General features: G+C 36.2%; 1 pseudogene; it reads left to right on the top strand.

The window, feature by feature from the left end:
* The first annotated feature begins 17,180 nt into the window (after nt 1-17,180).
* On the top strand, nt 17,181-17,787 carry LOC127697749 (protein Mis18-beta-like; annotated as a pseudogene).
* Nucleotides 17,788-19,317: the final 1,530 nt, after the last annotated feature.

The following is a 19,317-nucleotide window of genomic DNA, read 5'->3' as shown; positions in this document are numbered from 1 at the left end:
ATTAATAAGTTAATCTTGAGATCAAAATTTAGTCCATCCAAAAGTATATTTACACAATTGATTTTAATATATTCAATTGTGATATAAACACTCATATAATACATTCATAAACATAGAGTACAATACATCATTTAATATATAAATATTTTTATTATTTATATTTGCTGATAGGCTTGGAGTGGTGGCAAGGATAGTGGATGGCTTCTTCTAGTTTCGACATGCACATACAGTCATATATACCTGCAGATATTTGTGTACATACATTCATGTACACACACACTTATACACAAATAAGTAAATAAATACATAACTACATAACTAAAGCAATGTTTAAAACATATATATGAAAAAGAATCACCAAAAGTTATGAGAATAATCAGCAATATTATTTATTTATTTCAGAAATAAGACTTATTCTATAACATTCAGTGTGGTTTAGCTCCAGGTTCATATGCTGCAGAATATGACTAGCAATAAAACCTCACTCTTGAGGCAAGCATATTAAAGGAAACCTAGGAAAATTAATTCTATAATTCATTATTCATATCAGAAAAAGAGCAGATTAAATACATTGAATTATATAATTTTTTAACTATACAATTAGACATTGAAGTAAAGATTTCCACATACTAATGGTTTGGTAATAAAATGTAGGACACACATGATTTATTGATCCACCTATATGCTAAGGCACAACCTTTCAGATTGAAGATTAGGTCTCCTTTATTTGGGAGACAAGAAAAAAAATAATAATAAATCCAATTTTAATCACACCTACTTTATTTCAATTTATGCTAGCAAGTCCATTCCTTTCAGAATCCAAATTTATTTTTTCATATCCCCTCAATACAATCTTGCTGTTAGCTGACAACCTGCTGGTCCCTCCAGGGATCCCAATGCAGTCTGAGACCCAACAAAAGACCCTGCTGAACACCGTAATAAGATGTAGATCAAACTCTAATACTACTTGGAAAAGCTCATTTAAAGTAAACTCAATTAAATCCAACAGAAGTGAAACTAACCCTAAAAATAAGCGTTGGTTATATGAGAAAATGATATTTTTTTTCTAATAAGCAGTCTGTTACTTTGAATGTAAAACTACTACAAATTGAATTAAATAAAATTAGAAATAATTTTACGTTTGAAAATCAATGCTAAATATGAATTTCTTTAATTTAAAATTAAATGTGAAGCCATGTTAACTCATTCAAGATGCATTTTTAAATCTGTGGGTATCATAAGCAAAATATGTGCTTATACTTGACTATTCACTGAAAATTCATAAAATATTCTACTTCTATTTGCAAATGCTTCTATCAGCATTTTTAAAGACAATATTCATATAGCTAATTTTTTTTTCTTCTCAAATGCTAATCCAGCTGAGTATGATATTAGTGGTCTGATACAGAATTGAGGATGAACTTGGGATTTCTTCCAGTACTTATAGTCCTAGTGGATGAAAAAAGCCTTTGTAAGGAACCAGAGTTTGAATAATTGGGTTAGGAAATGGGGAGACACCATCAAATGAGACAAGGTAGTACAGATATTGGCAATGTCGGTAAGAACACTGTGAGTAGATCTTCAGTATAATCTCTCCAGGATGAAATGCTTAAATAGAAAACAACAACAATTTTTAAATTGATCTTAAATGTAGCCTAGTGGTAGAGAACTTGCCTAGCATGCATGTGGTCCTGTATTTGATTCCAAGAAGAACAAAATAGATAAACAAAGACAACTTAAATACACAGTTTCAACATATTACAAGGGTTCTAAATACAGATTGCTATAAAAATTAGAACCATCAATCCATAATGGAAAGAACTTGAATATTTTCACATTGACTTCTAATCCTATAAATTATAAATGTGAAAAGTAAGGAATGGAGAAAGATTGATGAAAGGCTGGTAAATTTTAATTAAATCAGAGTAAGAAAGTCTAACGGACACAGTATTGTAACTATAGGTAACAATAATGTTATATACTTTCCAAAGGCTAAACATATCTTGAATTTTTTTATCATAAAGAATTGATAACTGATTAAGGATATAAATATGACTATTTATCCCAGTGTAACAATGTGCATAACTATCTAAATGTCACTCAGTACTTCATGAATATATCATTTTTATTTATCAACTAAAATTTTAGTAAATACCTACTAAGAATCTCTAAGTGTTCTATAGACACTTCCAATATCTGTACTACCTTGCTTCACTTTACAGTGTCTGGACTCATCGATCTCTTTGTAGTAGGATACAGAGAGAAACTCAGAACCCATACTGGACTTCATGAACATTATAATCCAAGAGACTTGCTTCCATGTATGTTCAAACTTCTTTCACTTAAGTGATTTGTATTCAATCCATTGGTAATGTTTTTGTTCTGATATACTCAAAATTTCTTCAATTTCATTGAGACCCATACAAGTATATTTGTATTGACTTTAACTAGCTTTGAAAATAAATGCTTATTTTAATTTTGGACCCATCTTAAAGAATCAATCCTCTTCTACATGATGTGACATGTTTTGTTTTGTTTGTTTGTTTTTTTTTTTTTTGTGTGTGTGTGTGTGTAGTAAAACTGAAAGGAAGATGTAATAGGGCTCATAGATTTTATCATTTTGTAGAGGTTATAAAACTATAATTTACCACTGGTCCTTCTGAAGCACTCTGCTTTGCAATTGATGTTAATTGAGCATTTAAATTACTTATATTGTTTATCAATAAAAACAATTTTGCTTTTCTTTTAAAAAAAGTTTAACCCTCCGGAACCCTAAAAAATACTGAATACACTAATTGTAAGTAAACATTTGTTTTGTAATTAATAATAAATTGATGCCTTAGTGTTCAATTAATATCAAAAAGTCTAAATACTCCTTGGAGCCTGTCTGGGTTTTGTACTTTCTGCTTGGAAAACATATCACAGGGACACTCATCTGATAACAATATAATACCAATTTACCTATGCAAAGAATTCAGAACAGAATTTACTCTATTAAAAGATTAAAGTTAGAAATAGAGACTTCCTGTCAAATGTCAAGTGCTAAATTGCAGTGCTAGGAAGAGGACTCAAGTGGTAAAGGTGCTTACTACCATGTCTGAATTACTGAGACTGATTCCTGGGTCCCACAGAGTTGAGGGAGAAGCACATATGAAAATTCAACTTAGTCTGGTATAGAACACTTAGATAGAATGATTGCCATGAGCTTCAATGCTGATTGGGGTAAATTTAATGATTTTTAGGCAAACTACAATTTTTCACAACTCAGAAGCACAACAAAGTCCTCCTTATTTTACATATATCACAAAGAATTTAAATATATTTGAGACCAGTTAGCTGGATTTATGGATTATATTATCTGTATTTACGAAAAACTAATCTCCTTAAAAAATTCTTCATTAATAAGACTTCAATAAATTCTACAATTACAAAAACTATGAATAGAAAGAAGCCTCATATACATCATTTTATTTCTAGTGGAAATTTCCTACTCTATGCAGAGGAAAGTATGAACAACAGCAGATGAGTCTCTACAAAATTAGTTACATATTTCAAAATCTGAAAAAAGTGTTCTTCATGACTGATTTTTATTATATTTTGATAAGGTCACATACTCTTGAAACATATTTTATGTTGTATAAATTACACTATGTGATTTAAATTTTCCAGAAATAATCATAATGAAACCACTAACAAAATTATTTGAACTTCAAACCAGTCTTCTAAATTCATGTATTTTAAAGTACTTAACCTAGAACTCACCAGTAAATTGATATATCATATTGTTTTTGCTAAAATAGAATGAGTAATGTTTAATTAGATCAATTATTTGTAACATTCCAAAACTAGATAAGCTATCAGAAAAATGCAAATCCATATTACTTTGAGATTTCATCTATTATCTGTCAGGAGGGCTAAGATCAAAACCACAAATGAAAGTTTATATTGGTGGGAGTACAAATATGTACTGGTGTTATGGAAATCCATATTGAAGTTCAACAGAAAATTAGGAATTGATCTACCTCAAGAACCAGTTAAACCACTTTTGGCCGTATACCAAAAAATATCTCATCCTACCACAAGAATACTTACTCGACCATATTCATAGGAGATGTGTTCAGAAACTAGAGACAATATAAATGTCCCTTAAACAAATAATGGATAAAAACACAAGCAAACAAACAAGCAAAGGATAAAACTGTTAAAGGACTATTACTCATCTTTAAAAATGATATCATGATCCTTCCAGTCTCTGTTTGCACACAGGAGTTAAGGTGGCTCCACAACCTCTACACAATAATCCCACCATGAGAGATCTGGTCTTCCAGGAGTGTGCTCAGTCCTAAGCTCAGAGTTGGAATAACTACTTTCTCCCCAATAACTGTCCAAAGTAGGACCAGCCAAGAGAGTACAAGGCACAGGAACAATTAAGCAGCTGGGGACAGGGTCCTTCAAGTCTCCATCTACACCTGGGAGCTAAGGCTGTCCCACAGCCCTCTGTACCCAAACCACAAGAGCTGGTCTCTCTTAGACTACAGAGACACCTAAGATCACAGGCTTACCAGCCCACAGAAGGGACAATCTCCAATCAGAGACATCAAGATCAACTAAGACCAGAGAAGCAGATGGTGACAGGCAAGCTCAAAACGTACAAACAGAAACCAAGGCTACTTTCCATCATCAGAATCCAGTTCTTCTATCAAAGCAAGTCTGAGATATCTCAACACAACAGAAAAGCAAGATTCATATTTAAAAATCTCATTTCATGATGATGATAGAAGATATTAAGAAGGATGTAAATAACTCCCTTAAAAGAATACAGGAGAACTAGGTAAACAGGAGGAAGCCCTTAAAAAAGAAAAACAAAAATCCCTTAAAGAATTACAGGAAAATACAAACAGCAGGTGAAGTGATTGAAAAACCACATATGATTTAAAAACTGTAAATAGAAACAATAAAGAACTCACAAAGGGAGACAACCCTGGAGATAGAAAACCTACAAAAGAGACCAAGAGACATATATGAAAGCATCATCAACAGAATACAAGAATAGAAGATAGAATCTCAGGTGCAGAAGATGCCATGGAAAACACTGATACAATAGTCAAGGAAAAGCAAAATGCAAAAAGCTCCTAACACAAAACATCCAGGAAACCTTGGGCATAATGAGAAGACCAAACCTAAGTATAATAGGTAGAGAATAGAGCAAAGATTACCAAATTAAGGGACCATTAAAAACTTCAACAAAATTATAGAAGAAAACTTCCCTAACATAAAAAAGAGATGCCCCTGAATGGTCCCAAGAAGCCTACACAACTCCAACTAGACAAGACCAGAAAGAAACTCCTCCTTTCAAATAATAATCAAAGCACAAAATAAGGAAAGAATATTAAAAGCAGTAAGATAACAAAAAAAGGTTAAGTAACATATAAAGGCAGACCTATAAGAATTATACCAGAGTTCTTACCAGAGAAGATAAAAGCCAGAAGATCCTGGGCAGATATCATACAGATCCTAAGAGAACACAAATGGCAGCCTAGGCTATTATATCCAGCAGAACTCTCAATTAACATAGATGGGGAAAGCAAGCTATTCCATGACAAAAACAAACTTAAACAATGCCTTTGCACAAATCCAGCCCTACAAAGGATAATAGATGTGAAACTCAAAGAGTAAGGAAACTATATCCTAGAAAACATAAGAGTTAATGTTCTTTTAACAAATCAAAAAGAAGATAGCCATATAAACATAATTCTACTCTAACAACAAAAATAACATAAAGCAACCATTAATTTTCCTTATCTCTTTATATCAATGCACTCAATTCCCACCCTCTTCCTCCATCATCGTCCCTTTCTATTGGATGTGGGAAACCTGCACCACATCTGGCATGGAGAGGACACCACTTCCTAATACTCTCTAGAGAACCTACAAGAGCAGGGTATTAGTTCGCTTATCCCCTTCCTCCCCTTGTACCCCTTCCTCCTCCTTGTCATAGCCCCTTGCTGTTGTATGTGGGATCCCTGAGCCACATCTGGCACAGAGAGGATACCACTTCCTGATACTCTCTAGAGAACCAACAGGAGCTGGGCTTGGGGTCCCCAACTCAATTCCCAAATAAAAAGACATATACTACCAGACTGGATACATAAACAGGACCCAACATTTTGATGCTTTCAGAAAACAAACCTCAGTAACAAAAACAGATACTACCTCAGAGGAAAAAGATGAAAATTTATTTTCCAAGCAAATGGTCCTAAGAAACAAGATAGAGTAGCCATTCTAATATTGAATAAATCAACTTTCAAGGGGCTGGAGAGATGGCTCAGGGTTAAGAGCAGTGACTGCTCTTCCAGAGGTCCTGAGTTCAATTCCCAGCAACCACATGTTGGCTCATGACCATCTGTGATGGGGTCTGATGCCCTCTTCTGGTGTCTTAAGAGAACAATGGCGTACTCATATACATAAAATAAAATAAATAAATAAATCAACTTTCAACCAAATGCTTTTGAAAGATAAGGAAGGACACTTCATACTCATCAAAGGAGAAATCTGCCAAGATGAACTCTCATTAGAGCATCTATGCTCCAATGGCAAGGGCACATTCATTACTAAAGCTCAAAGCACACATTGTAGCCATTGGGATAATATTGGGAGATTTCAACTGCCTACAGTTATGAATGAACTCATCATGGAAACAGAAACTAAACAGACACACAGTGGAACTAACAGAAGTTATGAAGTAAATGCATTTAATAGATATCTATAGAACATTTCATCGTAAAACAAATACTATACATTCTTCTCAGAACATCATGGCACCTTCTCTAAAATTAATAATATAATTAATTACAAAAGAGACACTGACAGATACAAGAAGATTGTAACAATCCAAATTCATATTATCAGATCAGCATGGTCTAATGGTGGTCTTCAATATCAACAAAAACAATAGAAAACCCACCCTAACATGGAAGATCAACAACACTATACTTAATGATAATTTTGTCAAGGAAGAAATAAAGAAAGAAATTAAAGACTTATTAGAATTCAATGAAAATGAAAGCACAACATAGTCAAACTTATGGGACACGGTGAAAGCAGTGCTATGAGAAAAACTCATAACTATAAGTGCCTCCAAATAGAACCTGGAGACAGAATACACGAGCAGGTAGACAGCACATCTGAAAGCTCTATAACAAAAAAGAAGCAAATCTACCCAAAGGAGTACATGGCAAGAAAGAATCTAACTTGGGGCTGAATTCATTGAAGCAGAAACAAAAAGAACTATGCAAAGAATATAAAAAACCAGGAGCTGGTTCTTTGAGAAAATCATCAAGATAGATAAGCCATTAGCCACAGAAATCAGCAGGCACAGAGACAGTATCCAAAATAACAACATCAGGAAGGAAAGGGGAGACATAACAACAGAAACTGAGTAAATCAAAAAATCAACTGATCCTACAACAAAACTCTATATTCAATAATACTGGAAAATCTGGATTAAATGGAAAATTTTCTAGATAGGTACAAGGTACCAAACTTAAAACAGGTTCAGATAAACCATTTAAACTGTCCCATATCCTCTAAAGAAATAGAAGCAGTCATTAAAAGTCTCCCAGCTCCCCTCCCATAAAAAAGAACAGAACCAAATGGATTCAGTGTAGAATTGTCTCGGACCTTCAACAATGTCCTAATACCAATATTAATTGAAAAAGTCCAGAAAATAGAAATGGCAGAAGCACTACCCAATTTGTTCTGTGAAGCCACAATTATGCTCATACTTAACCCTCACAAAGACCTAACAAAGAAAAGGAACTTCAGCCAAATTTCTCTTATGAATATCAATGCAAAAATGCTCCATAAAATTCTCACAAACCAAATCCAAGAAGGCATCAAAATGGTCCTCTAACATTATCAAATAGGATTCATCCCAGGCATGCAGGGATGGTTCAATATATGTAAATTCATCAAGATAATTCAAATAAAAAAAACATATGGTCATTTTTTTAGATGGTGAGTAAGAATCTGACAATATACAACCATCTTTCATGATTAGAGCCTTGGAAAGATCAGGAATTCATGGCCTGTACCTAAACATAATAGAAGAAATATACAGCATACCACTAACCAACATCAAACTAAATGCAGAGAAGCTTGAGGCAATCCCTCCAAATTCAGGGACTAGACAAGTCTACCCACTCTCTCTCTACATATACAACTTGAGTTCCTAGCTAGAGCAATTAAACAACAAAAGAAGGTCAAGGGGAAACAAATTGGAAAGAAGTCAAAATATCACTATTAGCAGACAATATGATAGTATGCTTATGTAACCCTAAAACTTCAACCAGAGAATTCCTAATCCAATAAACAACTTCAGCAAAGTGGTGGGATACCAAATTAACAGAAACAAATCATTAGCCTTTCTATACCCAAAGTACAAACAGGCTGAGAAAGAAATTAGTGAAATGATACCCTTCATAATAATCGCAAGTAATATAAAATACCTTGGTGTGACTCTAACCCAGCAAGTGAAAAATATGTATGATAATAAGTTCAAGTCTCAGAAGAAATAAATCAAAGTTCTCAGAAGATGCAAAGATCTCCCATGCTTATGGATAATAAGCATAGGAATAAATGTTGTAAAAATAGCCTTCTTGCCCACAGCAATCTAAAAATTCAATGCAATCTCCACAAAAAAAAAAAAAAAAAAAAAATCAACTCAGTTCTTCATAGACTTAGAAAGAGAAATTTGTGGTTTCATAGAATGAGTTGGATAGTGTTCCTTGAGTTTCTATTTCATGGAAAAGTTTAAAGAGTATTGGTATTAATTCTTCTTTGAAGATGTGATAGAAGTCCCCACTAAATCCATCCGGTCTTGGGCTTCTTTTTGATGGGAGACTATTAATGACTGCTTCTATTTCCTCAGGACTTATGGGACTATTTAGATGGTTTATCTGATCCTGTTTTAGCATTGGCACCTGGTATGTATCTAGAAAGTTGTCCATTTCATCCAGGTTTTCAAACCTTGTGAGTATAAACACTTGTACGAGGATCTGATGTTTTTTTGAATTTCCACAGTTTCTGTTGCTATGTCTCCCTTTTCATTTCTGATTTTACTAATTTGGATACTGTGTCTGTGCCCTCTAGTTAGTCTGGCTAAGGGTTTATATATGTTGATTTTTTCAAAGAACCAGCTTCTTGTTTTGTTGATTATTTGTATAGTTCTTTTTGTTTCTGTTTGGTTGATTTCTGGCCTAAGTTTGATTATTTTCTGCCTACTACTCCTTTTGCAGTATTTGCTTCCTCCTAAACCAAACAAAAACCAAACAAAGAAGGAGAACTTCAGACCAATCTCACTCTTGAACATTGATGCAAAAATACTGAACAAAATCCTGGCCAACCAAATCCAAGAATTTATCAAAACTATAATTCAGCACGGTCAGGTAAGCTTCACCCTAGGGATGCAGGGATGGTTCAATATATGGAAATCTGTCAATGCAATCAACTACATAAATGAACTAAAGGGAAAAAAATCACATGGTCATTTCATTAGATGCTGAAAAGGCTTTTGACAAAATCCAGCATCCCTTGATGATAAAAGACTGGGAGAGATTGGGAATCTAAGGCCCATACCTAAACATAGTGAAAACAATCTACTGCAAATCTGTAGCCAATATCAAGTTAAACTGAGAGAAACTTGAAGCAATCCCATTAAAATCAGGGATGACACAAGGCTTCCCACTCTCTCTATCTATTCAATATAGTACTTGAAGTCCTAGCCAGAGCAATCTGGCAGCAAAAAAGAGGTCAAATGTATACAAATTGGAAAGGAAGAAGTCAAAATATCATTATTTGCGGATGATATGATAGTATACTTAAGCGACCCCAAGACTTCCACCAAAGGATTTCTAATGCTGATAAACAACTTCAGCAAAGTGGCTGGATATAAAATTAACTCAAGCAAATCAGTAGCCTTCCTCTACTCAAAGGATAAACAAGAGGAGAAAGAAATTAGGGAAATGACACCCTTCACAATAGTCCCAAATAATATGTCATACCTAGGTGTGACCAGAATGAAGCAAGTAAAAGATCTATATGACAAGAACTTTAAGCCTCTCAAGAAAGAAATCAAAGAAAGTCTCAGAAGGTGGAAAGATACCCCATGTTCATGGATTGGCAGGATCAATATAATAAAAATGGCCATCTTGCCGAAAGCAATTTACAAATTCAATGCAATCCCCATCAAAATCCCAAATCAATTCTTCATAGATCTAGAAAGAGCAATTCTCAAAATCATCTGAAATAACCAAAAAACCCAGGATAGCAAAAACTATTCTCCACAACAAAAGATCTTCTGGGAGAAAGAGCATCCCTGACCTCAAGCTCTACTACAGAGCAATTGTGATAAAAAAAACTGTTTGGTATTGGTTTGCAGACAGGCAGGAAGATCAATGGAATAGAATTGATGACCCAGAAAAGAACCCACACACATACAGTCACTTGATATTTGACAAAGAAGCTAAAAACATCCAGTGGGAAAACGACAACATTTTTAACAAATGGTGCTGGATCAATTGGAGATCTGCATGCAGAAAAATGCAAATCAACCCATTCTTATCTTATTGTACAAAGCTCAACTCCAAATGGAACAAAAGATCTGCACATAAAACCAGACACACTAAGGCTTATAGAGGAGAAAGTGGGGACAAATCTTGAACACATGGACACAGGGGAAAAGTTCCTGAACAGAACACCAATAGCTTATGATCTAAGATCAAGAATTGACAAATGGGACCTCATAAAATTATAAAGTTTCTGTAAGGCAAAGGACATAGTCAATAGGACAAAACGGCAACCAACAAATTGGGAAAAGATCTTTACTAACCCTACATGTGAGAGAGGGCTAATATCCAATGTATGCAAAGAACTGAAAAAGTTAGTCTCCAGAGAGTCAAATAACCCTATTGACTCAAAAGGTGAATCATGGTATGCACTCACTAATAAGTGGATATTAACCTAGAAAACTGGAATACCCAAAACATAATCCACACATCAAATGAGGTACAAGAAGAAAGGAGGAGTGGCCCCTGGTTCTGGAAAGACTCAGTGAAACAGTATTCAGCAAAACCAGAACGGGGAAGTGGGAAGGGGTGGGTGGGAGGACAGGGGAAGAGAAGGGGGCTTGCGGGACTTTCGGGGAGTGGGGGGGCTAGAAAAGGGGAAATCATTTGAAATGTAAATAAATTATATCGAATAATAAAAAAAAATATAACATTAAAAAAAAAAAAATGGGGTACAGAGCTCAACAGGGAATTCTCAATTGAGGAAACTCAAATGGCCCCAGAGCACCTAAAGAAATGTTCAGCATCCTTAGTTATTAGGGAAATGCAAACCAAAACAACACTGAGATTCCACCTTATACCAGTCAGAATGGCTAAGATGAACAACTCAGGGGCCAGCAGATGCTAGAGAGGTTGTGGGGAAAAAGGAACACAGCTCCATTGTTGGTGGGATTGCAGGCTGATAAAAGCACTGTGGAAATCAGTTTGGCAATTCCTCAGAAAATTAGGCATAGTACTACCTGCTGACCCAGCTATACCACTCCTGCGCATATACCCAGAAGATGCTCCTACATGTAATAAGGACACATGCTCCACTATGTCATTGCTGCCTTATTTATAATAGCCAGAAGCTGGAAAGAACCCAGACATCCCTCAACAGAGGAATGGATACAGAAACTGTGACATATATATACAATGGAGTACTATTCAGCTATTAAAAACAATGAATTTATGAAATTCTTAGGCAAATGGATGGAACTCATCCTGAGCGAGTGACATCCTGAGCGAGGCAACCCAATCACAAAAGATCACACATGGTATGCACTCACTAATAAGCATAAGTTTGCCCAAAAGCTGAAAATAAACAAGTTACAATTCACCCAGCACAGGAAGCTCAACAAGAAGGAGAAGTTAAGCAAGGGTTCTTTGGTTCCTCTAAGAAAGGGAACAAAATACTCACAGGAGCAATAAGGGAGACAATGTGCGGAGCAGGGACTGAAGTAAAGGCCACCCAGTGACTGCCCTGCCTGGGGATTCATCCTATAAACAGTCAACAAATCCCAACGCTTCAAAGGATGACAAGCATATAATAAATAAATAAACCGAGCCAGGTGGTGGTGGCACATGCCCATAGTCCCAGCACTCTGGGAGGCAGAGGCATGCAGATTTCTGAGTTTGATGCTAGCCTGGTCTACAGAGTGAGTTCCAGGACAGCCAGGGCTACACAGAGAAACCCTGTCTTGAAAAAAAAATAAATAAAATAACCCCCCCCCAAAAAAACAAAAAAAAAACAAAACAAAGGATGACAAGAAGTGTATACCAAAAGGAGCATACAATGGTTGTCTCCAAAGAAGCCCTGCAAGAGACTTACAAGAACTGAGGTAGATGTTAGCAACCAACTATTGGACTGGGCATGGGGTCCACAAAGGAGGAGATGGAGGATGGTCCAGAAGAGCTGACGAGGCTTGCAGCCCCATGGGAGGAACAATGATTTCAGCCACCCAGATGCCCCAAGACTCCCAGGGACTTAACCATCAACCAAGGGGCACACATAGTTCCAACCAAAAATGTGGCAGAAGAAGGCCTTGTTGGGCATCAGTGGGAGGAATCATACTTGGTCAGGTAAAGGCTCAACAGAGGCCCCAACAAAGGGAAACTGAAGAGTGTGTTGGGTGGAGGGGCATATACATGGAGGCAGGGGGAGGGAGGAAGGGTTGGGGATTTGGGGGAAGGGGGGCAATTGGGAAAGATTTTACCATGGCAATGTAAATGAAGATGATATTCAATAAAAAACACACAAAAAAAGAAAGAGAAATTTGCAAATACATTTAGAATAACAAAAAATTCTGGAGAGCAAAAAATATTCTCAATAACAGAACTTCTGGGGAATAACAAAAGAACTTCTGGGGAAAGCACAATCCTTGACCTCAACCTGTGTTACAGAGCAATAGTGATAAACAATTGTATGGTATTGTTTCAGAGACAGATAGGTATATCAGTGGAACAGAAATGAAGACCCAGAAATGAGCCCACACATTTATGGTCAGTTGTTCATTGACAAAGGAGCTAAAAAACAGCATTTTCAATAAATGGTGCTGGTTCTACTGGAAACCACCATGTAGAAGAACACAAATCAATCCATTCTAATCTCCTTGTACAGAGCTCAAGTGGATCAAGGACCACCACTTAAAACCAGATACAGTGGAACTTATAGACAAGAAAGTGGGGAAGTGTCTCAAATACATGGACAAAAGGGAAATTTTCCTGAACATAACACCAATGACTTATGCTCTGAGATCAAAATTTGACAAGTGGGACCTCATAAAATTGCATAGCTACTGTAAGGTAAAGGACATTGTCAACAGGACAAAATGTTAGCCAACAGGTTGGAAAATTTTTTTTTACTAGTGGAGGACTAAGATACAATATCTATATTGTATATATATATATGAATTACATTTTATCAACTGATAATCTAAAAGCTAGAAGAGCTTTAGCAGATGTCTTGTAGACCCTTAGATATTGCAGATGTCATCCCAGATTACTAAATCTGGCAAAAATTTCAATCACCACAGATGGAGATACCCAGTTATGTCATGACAAAACCAAATTTAAACAATGTATTTCCACTAACCCATTCCCATGGAGTATATTAAAAGGAAAACTCAAGCACAATGAAGCACATACAAGAAAACACAAGAAAAAATTTCACACCATTAAAACCTATAAAAGAGAAACACACATGCGCGCGCACACATACACACATACACACACACACACAAATAACACTAAAGTCAGCATCAAAGTAACAGGAAGTAACAATCATTAGTCATTAATATCTCCCAACATTAGTGGAATGAACTACCCAATAAAAAATCATAGGCTAACAGAATGCATGCATAAACAGCACTCATCATTCTGCTGTATAGAAGAAACCATCTGAGCAAAACAATAAACACTACCTAAGAAAAATGAGCTGGCAAAAGGTGTACACAGCAAACCAACCTAATAACTAAGCTTGTGTAGCCACTCTAAAATCTAATAAAATAAACTTTCAGCCAAAAGTAATCCAAAGACATCGTGAAGGACACTTTATACTCATCAAAGGAAACATCCACCAAGATGACCTCTCAATTATGAACATTTATATACCAAATATTAGCACACTCACATTCATAAAATAATCATTACTTTATAATAAGTTACAGAGAGAACCATGTTTACGTATAGTAGGAAACTCCAACACTCCACTGACACCAATGGACAGGTTATCAAAACAGAAACTAAACAGAAATAATGAAAATAACAAAAGTTATGAATTAAATAAGCCTTACAATTGTCTACAGAACATTTCAAACAAATACAAAAGAATATACTCTCTTCTCAGCCCCTTATGGAATGTATTCCAAACCTGACCATATTATCGGTCACAAAGCAAGGGTCAACAGATACAAGAAGTGTGTAATAAGTGTATGTTTCTTACCAGATCAGCATGGATTAAAGATGGAATTCAACAATAGAAAAACAGAAAGCTCATACTCATGGGAAGTGAACTACATTCTACTCCAGGATCACTGGGTCAGGGAGAAATAAAGAAATTAAAGAATTTCTAGAATTCCATGAAAATGAAGGTAATATTACCCCAAATTATGAGACACTGTGAAAGAAGTGCTAATATAAATGTTTAGAGGACTAATGCCCCTCATAAAGAAATTGGAGAGTTCCCATATAAACAAATTGGAAGCACACCTGAAAGGTTCAGAAAAGATAAAATAAAATGAAAGAAGAGGAGTAGCAGCAGGAGTAGGAGGAGGAAACACCCCAAAGAAAAGATGGCAGGAAATACTCAGGCCTGAATTCAATCAATTAGAAACTAAAAAACATAAAAAGGATCAAGAGCTGCTTCTTTTTGAAACTTAACAAGATAGAAATGCCCTTAGCGAAAAGGCAGAGTCACAGTACCATTATTAATAAATTTAGAAGTGAAAAGAGAGACACAACAATGGACACTGACCCGAAAACCTCCACCAGAGAACTCCTACAGCTGGTCATCAACTTCAGCAAAGTGGCAGGTTATAAAATCAACTCAAGCAAATCAGTTGCCTTCCTATACTCAAAGGATAAGCAGGCTGAGAAAGAAGTTAGGGAAATGACACCCTTCACAATAGCCACAAACAATATAAAGTATCTTGGTGTGACTCTGACCAAACAAGTGAAAGATCTATATGACAAGAACTTCAGGTCTCTGAAGAAGGAAATCGAAAAAGACCTCAGAAAATGGAAAAATCTTCCATGCTCATGGATTGGTGGGATTAATATAGTTAAAATGGCCCATTGCCAAAAGCAATATACAGATTCAATGCAATCCCCATCAAAATCCCAACTCAGTTCTTCACAGAGTTAGAAAAAGCAATTCTCAAATTCATCTCAAATAACAAAAAAACCCAGGATAGCTAAAACTATTCTCAACAACAAAAGAAATTTAGGGGGAATCAGTATCCCTGACTTCAAGCAATACTACAGAGCAATAGTGTTGAAAACTGCGTGGTATTGGCACAGTGACAGACAAGTGGACCAATGGAATAGAATTGAAGATCCAGAAATGAAGCCACACACCAATGGTCACTTGATCTTCGACAAAGAAGCCGAAAATATCTAGTGGAAAAAAGATAGCCGTTTCAACAAATGGTGCTGGTTCAATTGGAGGCCAGCATGCTGAAGAATGTGAATTGATCCATTCTTATCTCCATGTACTAAACTTCACTCCACGTGGATTAAGGACCTCCATGCAAAACCAGACAAACTGAAACTAATAGAAAAGATACTGGGAAAACCCTTGAGGACATGGGCACAGGGGAAATTTTCCTGAAGAGATCACCAAGAGCTTATGCTCTAAGATCAAGAATTCACAAATGGGACCTCATAAAATTACAAAGTTTCTGTAAGGCAAAGGACACTGTTAAACGGGCAAAACGGCAACCATCAAGTTGGGAAAGGATATTCACCAACCCTACATCTGATAGAGGGCTAATATCCCATATATACAAAGAACTCAAGAAGTTAGACCCCAGGGAATCAAATAACCCTATTAAAAAATGGGTTACAGAGCTATACAAAGAATTTTCACCTGAAGAAATTCGGATGGCTGAGAGACACCTTAAGAAGTGCTCAACATCATTAGTCATTAGGGAAATGCAAATCAAAACAAACCTGAGATTTCACCTTACACCAGTCAGAATGGCTAAGATCAAAAACTCAGGAGACAGCAGGTGTTGGTGAGGATGTGGAGAAAATGGAACACTCCTCCACTGCTGGTGGGGCTGTAAGATGGTACAACCCCTTTGGAAATAAGTCTGGCAGTTCCTCAGAAAACTGGACATGACACTTCTGGAGGACCCTGCTCTACCTCTCCTGGGCATGTACCCAAATGATTCCCTGGCATGCAATAAAGACACATGCTCCATTATGTTCATAGCAACCTTATTTATAATAGCCAGAAGCTGGAAAGAACCCAGATGTCCCTCAAAGGATGAATGGATACAGAAAATGTGGTATATTTACACAATGAAATACTACTCAGCAATTAGAAACAATGAATTCACAAAATTTTTAGGCAAATGGTTTGATCTGGAAAATATCATCCTAAGTGAGGTAATCCAGTCACAAAAGAATACACATGGAATACAATCTCTGATAAGTGGATACTAATTAGCCCAGAAGCTCTGAATACCCAAGGCACAAATCACATAACAAATAACTCCCATGAAGAAGTATAGAGTGGGTCCTGATTCTGGAAAGGATTGATCTAGCATTGGAGGGGAATATAAGGACAGAGAAAAACGAGGGAGGTGATTGGAGAATGGATGGAGGAAGAAGGTTTATGGGACATACAGGGAGGGGGAATCTGGGAAAGGGGAAATCATTTGGAATGTAAACCAAGAATATAGAAAATAAAAATATTTCATAAAAAAAGAAAATTCAAAGAATCATTTGGTGTCACTTTAAAGACTGTGCTCAGGGACTTAGGGTGCGGGAAAGAGCCGTAGGCTTCAAAAAATGGTGACATGCTTGCAGTCTTCTGGCCTTGGAGACCCAGTTCTGTAGTGACTCTGAAATACACCTTTTTCTTTTACTTCCTTCGTGGAGTGGGACACTCAGGTGGTGTAATGTTTCTCCCCTCTGGGGTCCTCCAGTTCTAAGGTGAAGGTGCTTTCACCTATTGACCTGCAGCTGCCTGCCTGGTTGGAGCCAAAGAGATGTTTCACTGTGTGCTTTGGCTTGGCCGCTTTGGCTTGGCGACATAGTGTACATTGTCTGTGACCTGCCGAGGTCCCTCGGTGTTCTGGCCTACTCCAGAGTCATAAACAATGTCATTTTGTTAGAGCCCATTTTGGTTGGCATTGAAGGTTCTCTCAAATCCAGCACATACAACCTTTTACTCTTTAATTCCTGTCAGACTCATGTTGGTTTCCATGTATATTCTACCAATGCTGCTCTGGCTGCCTTGAGAAGCCATTTCTGCCTTTCTTGTGATAAAATGGTGTGCTATCTGTTAACAACAAAGGCCATAGTAAATATATCTGAGATGGATATGCACAATGCACCTTTACCAGAAAAGATTGCAGAACTGAAAGAGAAGATAATGCTAATACATACTCATTTAAACTTACTGATGAGTATTCTGAATGAAAATACTCCTAATCAGTCTAACCAAGAAAACTGAACAAATAAGGTGCAAAACCACTAACCACACTGATTGAGAGGATTAAATGAATTAATACTGGAACACTGGTTACTGCCATTGAAGGAAAAAATAAACTGAATAGTGTTCTTTGAAAACTAATCCAAGTATAAAGGTCTACTTGTGAAACATGAAAATAGAAAGCATTTAGACAGAACCCTGAATAGAAGAAAGTTTCTTTGGCATTAATTATTTGAAGATGACAGTGTTTTCAAATAAAGAATGTCAACTAAGCCAACAGAGTGAAAAACTTTGCCAATGTAGAAACAAAACATACCAATAGAAGTCCAAAATGCAGAATCAAACCAACTGCAATACATCAGAAAAACAACCCACTTACAATCTGGCAAAATATTTATGCAAGGATTTTAGAGAAGACATTTGGCCAAGGGCTATGGCTCAGATACAGAACCTGCATCACATGCATGTAAAAGCTCTCAGAATACAGAAAAAAGTCTTAATGCTTGAGAAGTGTTACACAACTTCATTAGCAACCAAACAGGTGAAAATTAAAACTTATGATGTAAAGATAAAGAGGAAAAACCCCTGTAAACTACTTGTACAAGTAATACCTTGGTACCACTAGAGGCTAGCCTGGTGTTGCATATGGAAACAAAAGACAATGGCTATTACAGGTCATTGACTCAATTTTTAGGCACCTGTGCTAAAGACAAGTAGCTGATATGCTCCAGTGTTTACACAAAAGGCTATAATCACATTATTTGTAGTAGATAAAACTCCTGAGTCATATTCTTGCACGTAATTATGATGGGTGGAAACCATGATTATGATGTGCACAGCAGAGCTCTTACTAGTGAAGACTATTGTACTTTTTGTTTTCTGTATTTCTCTGTTGTTTTTGTTAATCTAAACAACACAATGTTTCATGTCATTTTTATATCTTACTTGGAAGAAAATAAACTGTAAGTACTCAGGTAAATAAAAAGAAAAATAAAAGCCTATACTTTACAAATTTAAAAAAAAATCTTAATAAAATTAAGATTTTTTAATAAAAAATCTTAATAAAATTAAGATCTGACTTGCCAGACAGATACCAGTTAATGAATTTAAATCAAGATCAGCTAAACTGAGTAGTCTTATTAATGTAAAATGAGTTAAATGGAGTCATTAAAACTGTCTCAGTCAAACACACCTGCTCAGATGGTGTCTTAGTCAGGGTTTCTATTCCTGCACAAACATCATGACCAAGAAGCAAGTTTGGGAGGAAAGGGTTTATTGAGCTTACACTTCCATGTTGCAGTTCATCACTAAAGGAAGTCAGAACTGGAACTCAAGCAGGTCAGGAAGCAGGAGCTGATGCAGAGGCCATGGAGGGATGTTCCTTACTGGCTTGCTTCCCCTGGCTTGCTCAGCCTGCTCTTTTATAGAAACCAAGAGTGCCAGCCCAAAGGTGGTACTACCCACAAGGGACCCTCCCCACTTGATCACTAATTGAGAAAATGCCCCACAACTGGATCTCATGGAGGCACTTCCCCAACTGAAGCAACTTCC

The sequence above is a fragment of the Apodemus sylvaticus genome, chromosome 12, assembly GCF_947179515.1.
Source record: "Apodemus sylvaticus chromosome 12, mApoSyl1.1, whole genome shotgun sequence".
NCBI lineage: Eukaryota > Metazoa > Chordata > Mammalia > Rodentia > Muridae > Apodemus > Apodemus sylvaticus.
The sequence above is the reverse complement of the archived record's forward strand: the minus strand, read 5'-3'. Positions and strand labels throughout refer to the sequence as shown.